The sequence below is a fragment of the Crocodylus porosus genome, unplaced genomic scaffold (genome assembly GCF_001723895.1).
Source record: "Crocodylus porosus isolate Cpor-Errol unplaced genomic scaffold, CroPor_comp1, whole genome shotgun sequence".
Lineage (NCBI taxonomy): Eukaryota > Metazoa > Chordata > Crocodylia > Crocodylidae > Crocodylus > Crocodylus porosus.
The window spans coordinates 101,349,468-101,355,156 of NW_017728886.1; positions in this window are offsets into that span (position 1 = coordinate 101,349,468).

Consider the following 5,689-nt stretch of genomic DNA (forward strand, 5'->3'; position numbering starts at 1 on the left):
GCAGGTCAGCCAGTCTGGCTGAGAACAGCCTCCTCCCCAGGGGAGAGAGGTGGAGGCCATCTCTTCCCAGCAGCTCGCTGCCTCTCTCTCCAAAGAGCGGGCTGTGGTCATGGAAGCCAAGCCTTCCCGATGACACCAGCTCCGCAGTCTTTGGTTCACTGCGTGGATCCTCCTCTCCCTCCTCAGCCCATACCCCAAGGCTGGGAGGATCAAAGAGAAGACCGACCACCTGTGCCCCCAGACCCTTTAGCCCCACTCCCAAATCCCTGTAGTGCCTCATGACCTGGCTGGGAGTACTCTGAGCCGTGTCATTGGTGCACACATGAATAAGGAGCATGGGATAGTGGTCTGTGGGCTGCAGGAGCTTAGAGATCTTATCCACAATGTCTCAGATGCGAGCCCCTAGGAAGCAGCAGACTTCCCGGGCTAAGGGGCCAGAGCGGCAGATTACCCCCTCAGTCCCCCTCAGGATGGAGTCTCCCACAACAAACATTTTGCGTTTTGTCTTGGGGAGAGCAGGGGCAATAGCTGCAGTTGGGCCTGTGCTGCCTGCAGAAGCTGGCAACTCAGCAGGCTCTGCTGGAGCAGCAAGAGGTGTGTACCTGTTGCTAAGCTCCAGCAGGGTAGGGGCCTTGGTGTGGTCGGCCTTAGGCCCCTTGACCACCTTGGTCCATGCCCCTGACTGGACAGAATGGGAGGTCCCGGAGTCCTCCCTTGTCCTGGAGGGAGACCGTGGTCTACGCTCCAGCTCCCAAGGGAGAAGGGCCTGACAGTAGTAGTCAATCTCCTGCTCGGAGTCCCTGATGGCACACAGTCTCTGGACTGTGGCCTGGAGCTCCTCCAGCTGGGATGCCAGAGACCCCAGTAGGGAGCAGACCTCACATGGGGAGGTAGCCATGCTCCATGGCCCCAGAGCCTGAAAAAGGGACAGGCAGCCCTGGCAGCCGAGAGCCAGGGGCTCCATCTGGGTGGCGGTCTCTGAGGTGCCGGGGGGGGCCACAGAGCCCGAGGGGACTCTCAGGGTGCAGCACATGCCCGTCTGTGACGTGCAGCTGGTAGGCAGGCTGGGCCTAAGTCTGTCTACCCAAGGGGGCTTGTAGGCAGGGCCTCAGCCTTCCTGCGCACCCTCCTGCGCGAACTCCACGCTAACTCACACGCCAGCAGAGAAGCGCTCCTGTTTGCACAGCCTATTCATGCGGCTCCCTAGGGGTGCTGGGCGAAGTAGGGGCCTGGGCAGGGCAAGACCCGGCCCAGCTCCACTCAGCTGCCTCCTCCCACTCACTAACGGTTAACCCCCTCCCACGACGGGCCCCGCTTACTTCCGGCTGTGCTGGGGTCGGTGGGGGGCTTCAGGGGAGCAGGGGCACAGTGGGCTTTCACCTGCATGTCTCTCGCCACTCTGGAGCCTAGCCTGTCCTGCTTCTATGAAATGTTGTCAATATAATCTCAAGAAATCACAGATAGATGGCCACCCGCCCCTCACCCCACTACAGAGGAAGGCAAAAAAACCCAAAGTCATGCCAGGCTGACCATGGGATAAAATTCCTTCCTGATCCCAAATATGGTGATTGTTCTGACCCTTATACAGTACTTCTCCCAGAAAGCAGTTACACTTCATGGTCTATCTACTCATGGTCTACCTAGCTCCTAGTTAAAGCACTGGTCTTCTCCTTTTAACCCCTAAATATTTGTGTTGTTTAGTAGTATTAGAAACTGCTTCTCTTCATATGTGATTCTATGACAGTTGCAGTCAGATGGTGGACAAATTTACAGATGCCTTGTTTAAATGGGAGCGTACTGAGAGCAACTATGAAACTCTCTCCGAAACTAAATTCCTTTTAGGTCTGACAAGTCTGAATTTTTTTCACTTTTAGATTATGCCTCAAGATTTAGCTGTTTTTCTAAAGAGACCAGAATAGTATCACAGTGGTATCATCCTCTTTGGTAGTAACAGGAATGGCCATGGGCGACCAGTGCCACCTTAGTCATGGGGGGCACGTGTATATATGGTCCAGTGTAAGGAACTAGACATGGCTCATCCACTCACTTGTTATGTTTCTTAGTTGATTCAGAATCTCTTTATGAATTATTTAAAACTAAAGAAAGCTTTCTAAGGATGTAAAATTTCTCTATAACATAATGTAATTAGTCACAGAGTCTACTTCTGATCATTAGGTTGTAAAAAGCATGAAAAAGTATGGTAGGTACTTACATAAACTATTAATTTATTTAAATAAGAAAATGAGCGTGGACAGTTCAAGGGATCCTAAGTCTCATGCATTAATAATAAATAAGTGCTAATAGTACTTAGTACTTATATAGCATATTTAATTCCTAAATTCCAAAGTCCCAATTTACAGATGGGGAACTGAAATCAGAACAAGAAAAGAGAGTCACACAGTAGGCTCATGACAAAGCAAGAAACAGACTCTAGGCTTCTTGACTCCCAACCCACTGCCTTTGCCACTGAATTGCACCATCTCTTTGTAAGAGTAACTATCACCCTACCAAAACCAGAGTGAGTAGGAAATATGAATAGATGGCAACTAGGAGTATTAAAGAAAGTGAAACACATATGAGGAGGAGCATGTTCAAAGAATTCAGACATATGGCCCAATCCTACCATGGTATTCACAGTCCTTGCTTTCTGGGAGTTTTATCGGTTTGTAGATTTTTAAGACCTGAAGGAACCATTGCATGACTGGGTCTGACTTGCTGTATAGCACAGGCCATAAAATTTCACCCCACTAACCTTGTATTGAACATATTACTGTTGTCTAACTAAAGTACACCTTCTAGAGATGCCTTCAGTCTTATGTTCAAGGTATGACAAGCAGGAGAATTCCCTGCTTCTGTTGGTAGTTGGTTCTAACAGTTAATCACCTTTCAATGTTATCAAGTTCTGTCATATTTCTGAATTGAAGTTTTCTGAATTCAGCTTTTGGCTATGATGTGCCCTTCTCATATAGATTAAAAAACCTCCCAGTGCACAACACTTTCTCTGTAGAAGAATTTAAACTCTAAAATCAAGGCACCTCTCAGTCGTCACCTTAATAAGTTAAACAGACTGATCTCTCTCTTTCATCATAAGGCTTTTTTTGATGACTAACCATTTTTGCATTGCTTTTTCATAACATCTCCAATTTTTCAACATCCCTCTAAGAAGGGAGATACCAGAACGGTACACACTATTCTGGTACCTGATATCTGCTGTATTAGAAAAGTAATGTTTCTTGCTTAGTTCTACATATTAACCCCCTTCTTTATATTCAGACATGATATGCAAAGTAATATTGAGTTGCTTGATGAGAAAATTAGTGATATACTTCAGATAAAGCAAAGTATTCAGACCCCTTCAGTAGCAGTTAGAATCTTCTTTTCTCATCACCTTCAGCCCTTAATCTTGCCCAGATTTAAGGAGCTGTTGACTATCCATTCTGGAAGAGAGACAGGCAGTTCAATGAATCAAACATAAAAGTAAAGACAGAAAACTAGGAAAGGAGAAAATGAAGATAAAGTACCAAAAAAGAGGGGAACAATGTGGAAAGAAGAGGCAGTAAATGAAGCAAAGCAAAATGACAAGCATCAAAAGTAAAAGGGAATTGAAAATACAGTTGAGAAATAATTATGAGTGAAATAGATGTGCTAATTAGGAAAATAATATGAGCAGGACTGAATTCAGAGTTTTACTAAGAAGCAAAAATATATTAGGAAAAGTTTTAATTAAAAGTTGGTAAATTCGAGAAATTATCCTTGTGAGCATGAACAGAAAGTATCAGTCAGCCAGAAAGTCAAACCATTATGAATAAAGACACAAAAGTGACTTTTTTTTTTAAAAATGGCATGATACAATCAGGTTTTGTGTAATCCCCTATCTACCTGGGTAAGCATCTCTGGTAGGAAAAGCGGCTCTTGGCCCTTTAAGGATAATGAAGAGCTGAGTTAAGATTTATTAGGAAGAATGATGAAGTGAAAGGAGATGAACAAGTCACTTGATTAATAATTTGAAATAAGATAGAGCAAGTCAAGAATATTATAGACTGACAATTTATTTAAAATTAAAGATTAATTTGAGAAATTAAGGCTTCAAGGAAACAATGTCTATGTGGAAAGAATAGGAAAGGAAAACTTAAAAGTGATCACTATGATCTTCATAAATATTATTTTATTGGTTATCAGGTAAAAAAAATGAGTACCATCTACTTAGGTTTGAACAGCAGCACCCTCCCCCGATAGCAACTACTTCATTAAAGAAATAAACAGACTAATTTAAAAAACTGTTATGTAAACAGTAGTCTTTTCAATAGTTTTCCCAGGCCAAGATAAGATCTAGCTTTCCCTTTGTATTTATTTTTCGTGGACTCCATCAACTAAGATTGTGTTTCCGTGAGTTCTCTGTATTTCGGGCATGAACAACCAACATTCTCCACCATTAATAGTTCAGAACTTTGTCATTATTGAATAATGAATTTACTTGAATTAAGATGTCTCTGAATCCTTCTTCATCTCCTTATTTAATAATCTGCTATCCTTGCATGTCTGAGTCTCGTCTGGTTCTGGCCTCTCCCATTTGTAATCAGTTCTTATGTGGGTAGTGGGAATTACAATCCCAACAGCATCTCCTGATAATATAATCAGTTTGGTTTGTGGGTTTGTTCGAAACGGGAGTTGTTCCTTTGCTTCCGTACTTTAAGTTTTGTATCTACACAAACAAGAAAGAACTGTCTGTTGTCTTAAAAGTCAGGCAGAGTGGACAGACTAAGCCAATTCAGGAATATTCAGACCTCCCCTTCTGTGGTATCCCAGAATTCCAGGGCAATTGCAACAATTGGTGGAGCTTTTCTGTGTGAAATAAGAGCCATTGTGTGCACAGCATCCAGAACATATTTATAATAATCATAAACCCTTGGTTGAAATCATCTGAATCTTTCTCAAATATTCTGGCACAAATTTCCTGTGCCTGGTCTCAGTCCAAATATTATTTTCAGAATTTGAGGAAAAAAAACACATAACCATTTCTAAGCTATTTGTGGATGAAGATACATACTTGTACGCTTTAAAGTTTATGTAGCTAAAAGGACCAGATTAAGGTTATCTTGCGCCATAGGCCCACCACAGCACTGTTCTTGCACCATGGCCACCCTCTTCTTTGGAGTGTCAGTGAGGTAAGTTGGTTGTGGGGATGCTTCTTCCAGCCTCAGAAAAGCAGAGGTGGCAAGACAGAAGTGCTCAGTACTCAGCAACTAAAGCAGGGTAGGCAAAATACTACTTGCGGGCCAGATACAGCCCACCAAACGATTTTATCCAGTCCATGGTGGGTCCCTTGGCCCAGAGGAAGCCCAGGCCACGGTGCATGCAGCCAGTCCTGCCACCCCCAGGTGCATGGCAAGGCAAGGATAGTGCGGCAGCTGGACTGAGCTTCTTGGAAGCCCCCACAGCAGCAGTTTACTCTGCCCAGGTGCCACTGCCAGTCTATCCTGCACTCACCGCCAGGAGTGCCAGACAGAGCAGTCAGGCAGGGAGGTAGGGTCTCCACGAAGACTGACCTGGGACCCCCACATGCAGGGCACACTTAGCCAGGAAGATGCGATGGGGCCATGAGCAGGTGGGGAGTGGCATCCAGGAGTAGGATGGGAGAGCAGGGCCCAGGGCTGGGATTGTGAGGCAATGACAATGTGGGCTCGGGCTG